The sequence below is a fragment of the Mustelus asterias genome, chromosome 10 (genome assembly GCF_964213995.1).
Source record: "Mustelus asterias chromosome 10, sMusAst1.hap1.1, whole genome shotgun sequence".
NCBI lineage: Eukaryota > Metazoa > Chordata > Chondrichthyes > Carcharhiniformes > Triakidae > Mustelus > Mustelus asterias.
Window position 1 is genome coordinate 104,946,561 of NC_135810.1, and position 6,000 is coordinate 104,952,560.

At 50.6% G+C, this 6,000-nt stretch overlaps 1 protein-coding gene across 1 annotated transcript in view; it reads right to left on the reverse strand.

Moving 5' to 3' along the window:
• ucp2 (uncoupling protein 2) overlaps window positions 1-822 on the reverse strand; it is a 35,369-nt gene extending 34,547 nt beyond the window's left edge. Inside the window, exon 1 of the mRNA XM_078222360.1 lies at window positions 504-822. The gene's annotated coding sequence lies outside the window, so the exon portion shown is untranslated. The remainder of the gene's footprint in view (window positions 1-503) is intronic.
• Between the last annotated feature and the right edge of the window lie 5,178 nt (window positions 823-6,000).

Genomic DNA, 6,000 nt, shown 5'->3' on the forward strand with positions numbered 1-6,000 from the left:
TAACAGTCCATCTTCAGTGTAACAGTACAGGTTATTACCAACTAACTTTAACAGTGTAACACAATACAGACAGGCTAATTATTACTAACACTCCATCTTCAGTGTAACACAGCAAGTCTCACGACACCAGGTACATCCACATCAATGTAACATTGAACAGGTTATTACTAACTAACTTTAACAGTTAATCTTCAGTGTAACATAGTAGACAGGCTAGTTATTACTAATTAACTTGAACATTCCATCAGTTAATTAAACAGAATGCATGAGCTTATTGGTTAAAATTTAACTTGTTTCAACAATTCATATGGAAACAGTTAAAAGATAAATATAACCCCATCTATTTTGATTTCGAGTTAACTTAAATTTACAAATTAAAAACGCACAAGACAGGAATTGCGTTACCAGCGATTGTTTAAAAGATAACTTTACAAAGTCTTTAACCAAGTTGAAACAAACGATGCATACTGATGTTTCCTGGAATCATAGAATTGAAACATTACCTGGTAACTAAGTGAATCCTTTTCCTACGAGATTAATATTGTATGGTTCTTTTTGCCGCTGTGTGTATGAGCTGGAGGCTTTACACCGCTGTAAATGTGGCCCCCAACTTCGATCTATGGACTCGGCTACCGGCTCCAGCCTTCCCCCCCGCACAGCCTCTTAAATACTCAGCATCACAGCCAACCTCACTGATGTACAACAATAAAGGCGGGGCTTTCCACGCTGCGGCGCTTGTGTAAAGACACACTAACTAAAGCCTGTTTCTAATTCCCCCTTCCTCCTCCTCCTCCTGCCCATCCCAGCCGCTATCTCGGCACCAGAGGTTGTGTTTCTAAGTTGCACCTTGTTACTTGTTTGCCCAAGTGTCACATCAGAGGTTATTACCAAATAAAGGCTTGTCTGTTGTGCTCAAGCTGCTTCACACCAGCAACCCAAGCTCATGGCTCCCTCATACAGGAGCAGTCTTGTGAGCAGCTGCAAGTCTTTGTGTGAGGAATATTCTTGGGGCAGCAATGGAAGAAAGAGATTGGGGACGTGGTTAAGTGGGAGCAGATGGAGGGACAAGGAGGCGTAAACAAGGGGGAAAAGGTGGGGGAAGGGAAGGGGTGAGTAGGGAGGAGGGGTTGCAGAGGGGGATGGTGGGGTGCAGAGGGGGAGAGGGCGTAGAATGGGGCATAGAGGGAAAGGGGTTTTGAGGGGTGGGGCATCAATGGGGAGGGTGTAGAGAAGCAGGGGGAGGGGGGTTACCATGGGGAAGTTGGGCATTGAGTAGTGTAGGGGGAGGGGGCGTAGTGGGGGGAGGGGGCGTAGTGGGGGGAGGGGGCGTAGTGGGGGGAGGGGGCGTAGTGGGGGGAGGGGGCGTAGTGGGGGGAGGGGGCGTAGTGGGGGGAGGGGGCGTAGTGGGGGGAGGGGGCGTAGTGGGGGAGGGGGCGTAGTGGGGGAGGGGGCGTAGTGGGGGAGGGGACGTAGTGGGGGGAGGGGACGTAGTGGGGGGAGGGGACGTAGTGGGGGGAGGGGACGTAGTGGGGGGAGGGGGCAGAGGGGGAGGGGGTGTAGTGGGGGCAGAGGGGGAGGGGGTGTAGTGGGGGCAGAGGGGGAGGGGGTGTAGTGGGGGCAGAGGGGGAGGGGGTGTAGTGGGGGCAGAGGGGGAGGGGGTGTAGTGGGGGCAGAGGGGGAGGGGGTGTAGTGGGGGCAGAGGGGGAGGGAGTGTAGTGGGGGCAGAGGGGGAGGGGGTGTAGTGGGGGCAGAGGGGGAGGGGGTGTAGTGGGGGCAGAGGGGGAGGGGGTGTAGTGGGGACAGAGGGGGAGGGGGTGTAGTGGGGGCAGAGGGGGTGTAGTGGGTGTAGTGGGGGCAGAGGGGGTGTAGTGGGGGCAGAGGGGGAGGGGGTGTAGTGGGGGCAGAGGGGGAGGGGGTGTAGTGGGGGCAGAGGGGGAGGGGGTGTAGTGGGGCAGAGGGGGAGTGGGGTGTAGTGGGGCAGAGGGGGAGGGGGGTGTAGTGGGGGCAGAGGGGATGTAGCAGAGGGAATAGAGGGTGAGGGTGCTTAGAAGGGGAGGAGATGAAATGGGGGTGAGTGGGTTGCAGAGCTGGCAATAGGGGATGCAGAGCGAGGGGCTGAGGGTGCAGAGTGGAGGGGGTGGGAATGATAGGGGGATTGTGGGTGGGAGTGCAGGATCAGAGTGGGGCTCAGATGGGGTTAGAGGGCAGTGCAGAGGTAATACAGGTCTAGAAAGTGGGAGAGGATGTTTGGTAGAGCAGGATGAGGGGGTGGGGAGGAGGAGGTAGAGTAGGGTGAAGGGATGGGGAGGAGGAGTAGAGTAAGGTGAGGGGATAGGGAGGGGATGTACAGCAGGGTGAGGGGGCAGGGGGGTGGTAGAGCTGTGTGAGGGGGTGGGGAGGGGGAGGTAGAGCAGGGCGAGGGGGTGGGAACGTAGAGTGGGGCGGGGGGGTGGGGACGTAGAGGGGGCGGGGGGGTGGGGGCGTAGAGGGGGGTGGGGAGATGGGGATATAGGAGGGGGTGGGGAGGTGGGTGAGGGAGTTGGGGAGTGGAAGGTAGAGCAGGGGGAGGTAGAAGAGGGTGGGGAGGGGTAGTTAGAGCTGGGGATGGGGAATATTAGATGCCAATCAATGTTAAAGGTCCAAAGGTTGAGAATTGAGAGGCTGAACGCTGACACCTAAACTCAGCCAGACTGGTGCTGGCCTGAGAGATCATATGGCTGGAAGGGGAGAAAGAACAGACACATTGATTTTGTGTCTTTCATGGTAAATGTGCTTAATAGTCAGTTAAAGATATTGAAAGTATTGTCACTGTTCTGTCAGAAGACACAACATTATGCACACAGCAAGATTATTTTCTGGCGTTGGTTGGAGGTTAAATGTCAGCTGGGGGCAAAAGGACAAATGATCCCACCCCAACTGACACCCAAATCTTTTCCAGACCCTAAACCCTTCATTAAATTGTCAGCATTGCCCAAATCCAAATCTTGCCTTGGCCGTTGACCGCACTCCAACCCCAACTTTAAATACACTCTGTCCTCGAACCCAAAATCAAAGTTCTCTCTTTCTAAACCCGGGGAGGGTTTGGTTCAGAAAATTGGCATCTTGCAGCAATTCCCACGGTTCCCCATGTGGCTAAAAGCGAAACACTGCAGATGCTGAAATCTGAAACAAAAACAGAAAATGCTGGAAAATCTCAGCAGGTCTGACAGCATCTGTGGAGCGAAAACAGAGCCAATGTTTTGAGTCTGGATGATCCTTCGTCAGAGCTGGGCAAAGGGTCATCCAGACTCGAAACATGGGCTCTATTCTCTCTCCACAGATGCTGTCAGACCTGCTGAGATTTTCCAGCATTTTCTGTTTTTGTTTATTGCTATAGCTATCCAGATTTAAGTTTGGACACATGTAGAAACCGAGTTACTGGAATTGGCTAACATCGTCAACAATGAGGAACAAGATCCTGGAGCGAGGAACATTCATTGCTTTCCACAAAAAATCTAATGGACTATTACAAATAGGTGGGATACAGAGTTATTAGAATTCTGGTGGGAAATTTGGTAAATGAACAATATGGAATTGTCTGAAATTGTTGCAATGAAATCATCACCTATTTAAATGGAAATCAACAACAAATATTACATCATATAGAATCTATAGCAACTTGCATTTATGAAGTGCCGTTGACAGAATAACACATTACAAGGTGCTTCAGGGGGGTGTTACCAAATAAGGTTTGACACCAAGTCACAGGAGGTAATGTTGGGGCCAGGTGACCAAAAGCTTGATCAGAATGTGGGTTTTAAGGAGTGTTACGATGTAGGGGAGAGGGATAGAGAGGTTTAGGGAGAGAATTGCAAAGCTTGGGCACAAGGGAGCTGAAGGCAGGGCAATCAGAGGTGGAATGATTAAAGTTGAGGATCTATAAGAAGTCAGGGTTAGAGCCCAGTTTTAGTGGGTTATAAGATTGGTTGAAGTTACAGGGTTACGGCTTTGGAAAGATTTGAAAACCAGTATGAGCATTTTAACACAGTTATTGTTGGACATTGAGACAATACCTCAATATGTGGCTCCTGCTCTGACCAAAACCGCAAGAAATTACAAAGGGTTGTGAATGTAGCCCAGTCCATCACCAAACCAGCCTCCCATCCATTGACTCCGTCTACACTTCCCGCTGCCTCGGCAAAGCAGCCAGTATAATCAAGGACCCCATGCACCCCGGACCTTCTCTCTTCCACCTTCTTCTGTAGGGAAAAAGATACAAAAATCTGAGGTCACGTACCAAACGACTCAATAACAGCTTCTTCCCTGCTGCTATCAGACTTTTGAATGGACCTACCATATGTTAAGCCAATCTTTCTCTCCAGCCTAATTATGACTGTAACACTACATTCTGCACCCTCTCCTTTCCTTCTTCCCTATGTACTCAATGAACGGTATGTTTTGTCTGTATAGCGCACAAGAACCAATACTTTTCACTGTATCCCGATACATGTGCTGCAAAGTTGAGTTTGTGAAGTTGGAATTTGATGTTGATTAAAAAATTGTAAAAATGCTAGAGGGGAAAAAAAGCATTGTGACGTCCATTTAAAAGCTGGTGTTTTGTTTCAGTGATTGGAGGTTTAAAATGCAAAGCACATCCAGAATCCAAGCTGAAACATTTGTATCAAAAAGTCAAGCAGCAGTCTTGACAAGACAACTTGTTTTTTAAAAAAATTTTGCCCAATCAATTTAAAGCAGGCACTCAGCTACCAGGAACCTATAACATTTGAATTTGATAGTGTTGACAAAATCAGACCAATCCCATGGTAGGAAAATTGATAGGTCACCAGAGGTATAAAAGAGATTGCAGGGGGGAGAAACAGCAGATAGCAACTTCCACCTCTCAAATCTTGAGAGGGAGAGAGCGGCTCTCCATCCTGCCAGCTTCGGATATAGAATCATAGAATCATGAATCATAGAAACCCTACAGTACAGAAAGAGGCCATTCGGCCCATCGAGTCTGCACTGACCACAATCCCACCCAGGCCCTACCCCCATATCCCTACATATTTACCCACTAATCCCTCTAACCTACACATCTCAGGATGATAAGGGCAATTTTTAGGATGGCCAATCAACCTAACCTGCACATCTTTGGACCGGGTAGAGCTGGGGGAGGGGGGAGGGGGAGGTAGAGCAGGGTGAGGGGGTGGGGAGGGGGAGGTAGAGCAGGGCGAGGGGGTGGGGAGGGGGAGGTAGAGCAGGGCGAGGGGGTGGGGAGGGGGAGGTAGAGCAGGGGGTGGGGAGGAGGAGGTAGAGCAGGGTGAGAGGGTGGGGAGCGGACGGTAGAGCTGGGTGAGGGGGTGGGGACGTAGAGTGGGGCGGGGGGGTGGGGACGTAGAGTGGGGCTGGGGGGTGGGGACGTAGAGTGGGGCGGGGGGGTGGGGACGTAGAGTGGGGCGGGGGGTGGGGACGAAGAGGGGGGTGGGGACGTAGAGGGGGCGGGGGTGGGGACGTAGAGGGGGGGCGGGGGGTGCGGCCGTAGAGGGGGGGTGGGGACGTAGAGGGGTGGGGACGTAGAGGAGGGCGGGGGGGGTTGGGGATGTAGAGAATGTAGACTGTAGGGTTTCTATGATTCTATGATTCTATATCTCTTAAGAGAATGCACCATCTAACCAGCGAAAGGTACCAAATCAGGAGGAACTTACAGACAGAAAAATTAAATTAGTTAAAGTTCCCTGTTAGTTAAATAAATGAATTGTTAAGTGTTCATTTGTGAAGTGAGTGTCAGGTATTTAGTTAACCACGAAACACTCCTGAAGGACAGTTCACCTTCCCACACACTTTTAACACATTACAAGGCGAAGGATTCCTCTTTTGGGGATTCTGCGTTACATCTCAAAAGGGGGACAACCTCCGCATCATAACACATGTGACAATAATAAAATCAAATTAAATCAATGGAACTCACAGCACAAACACAGATATAAACAGCTTTATGCAAATGTTTAAGAGAAGCCTCCC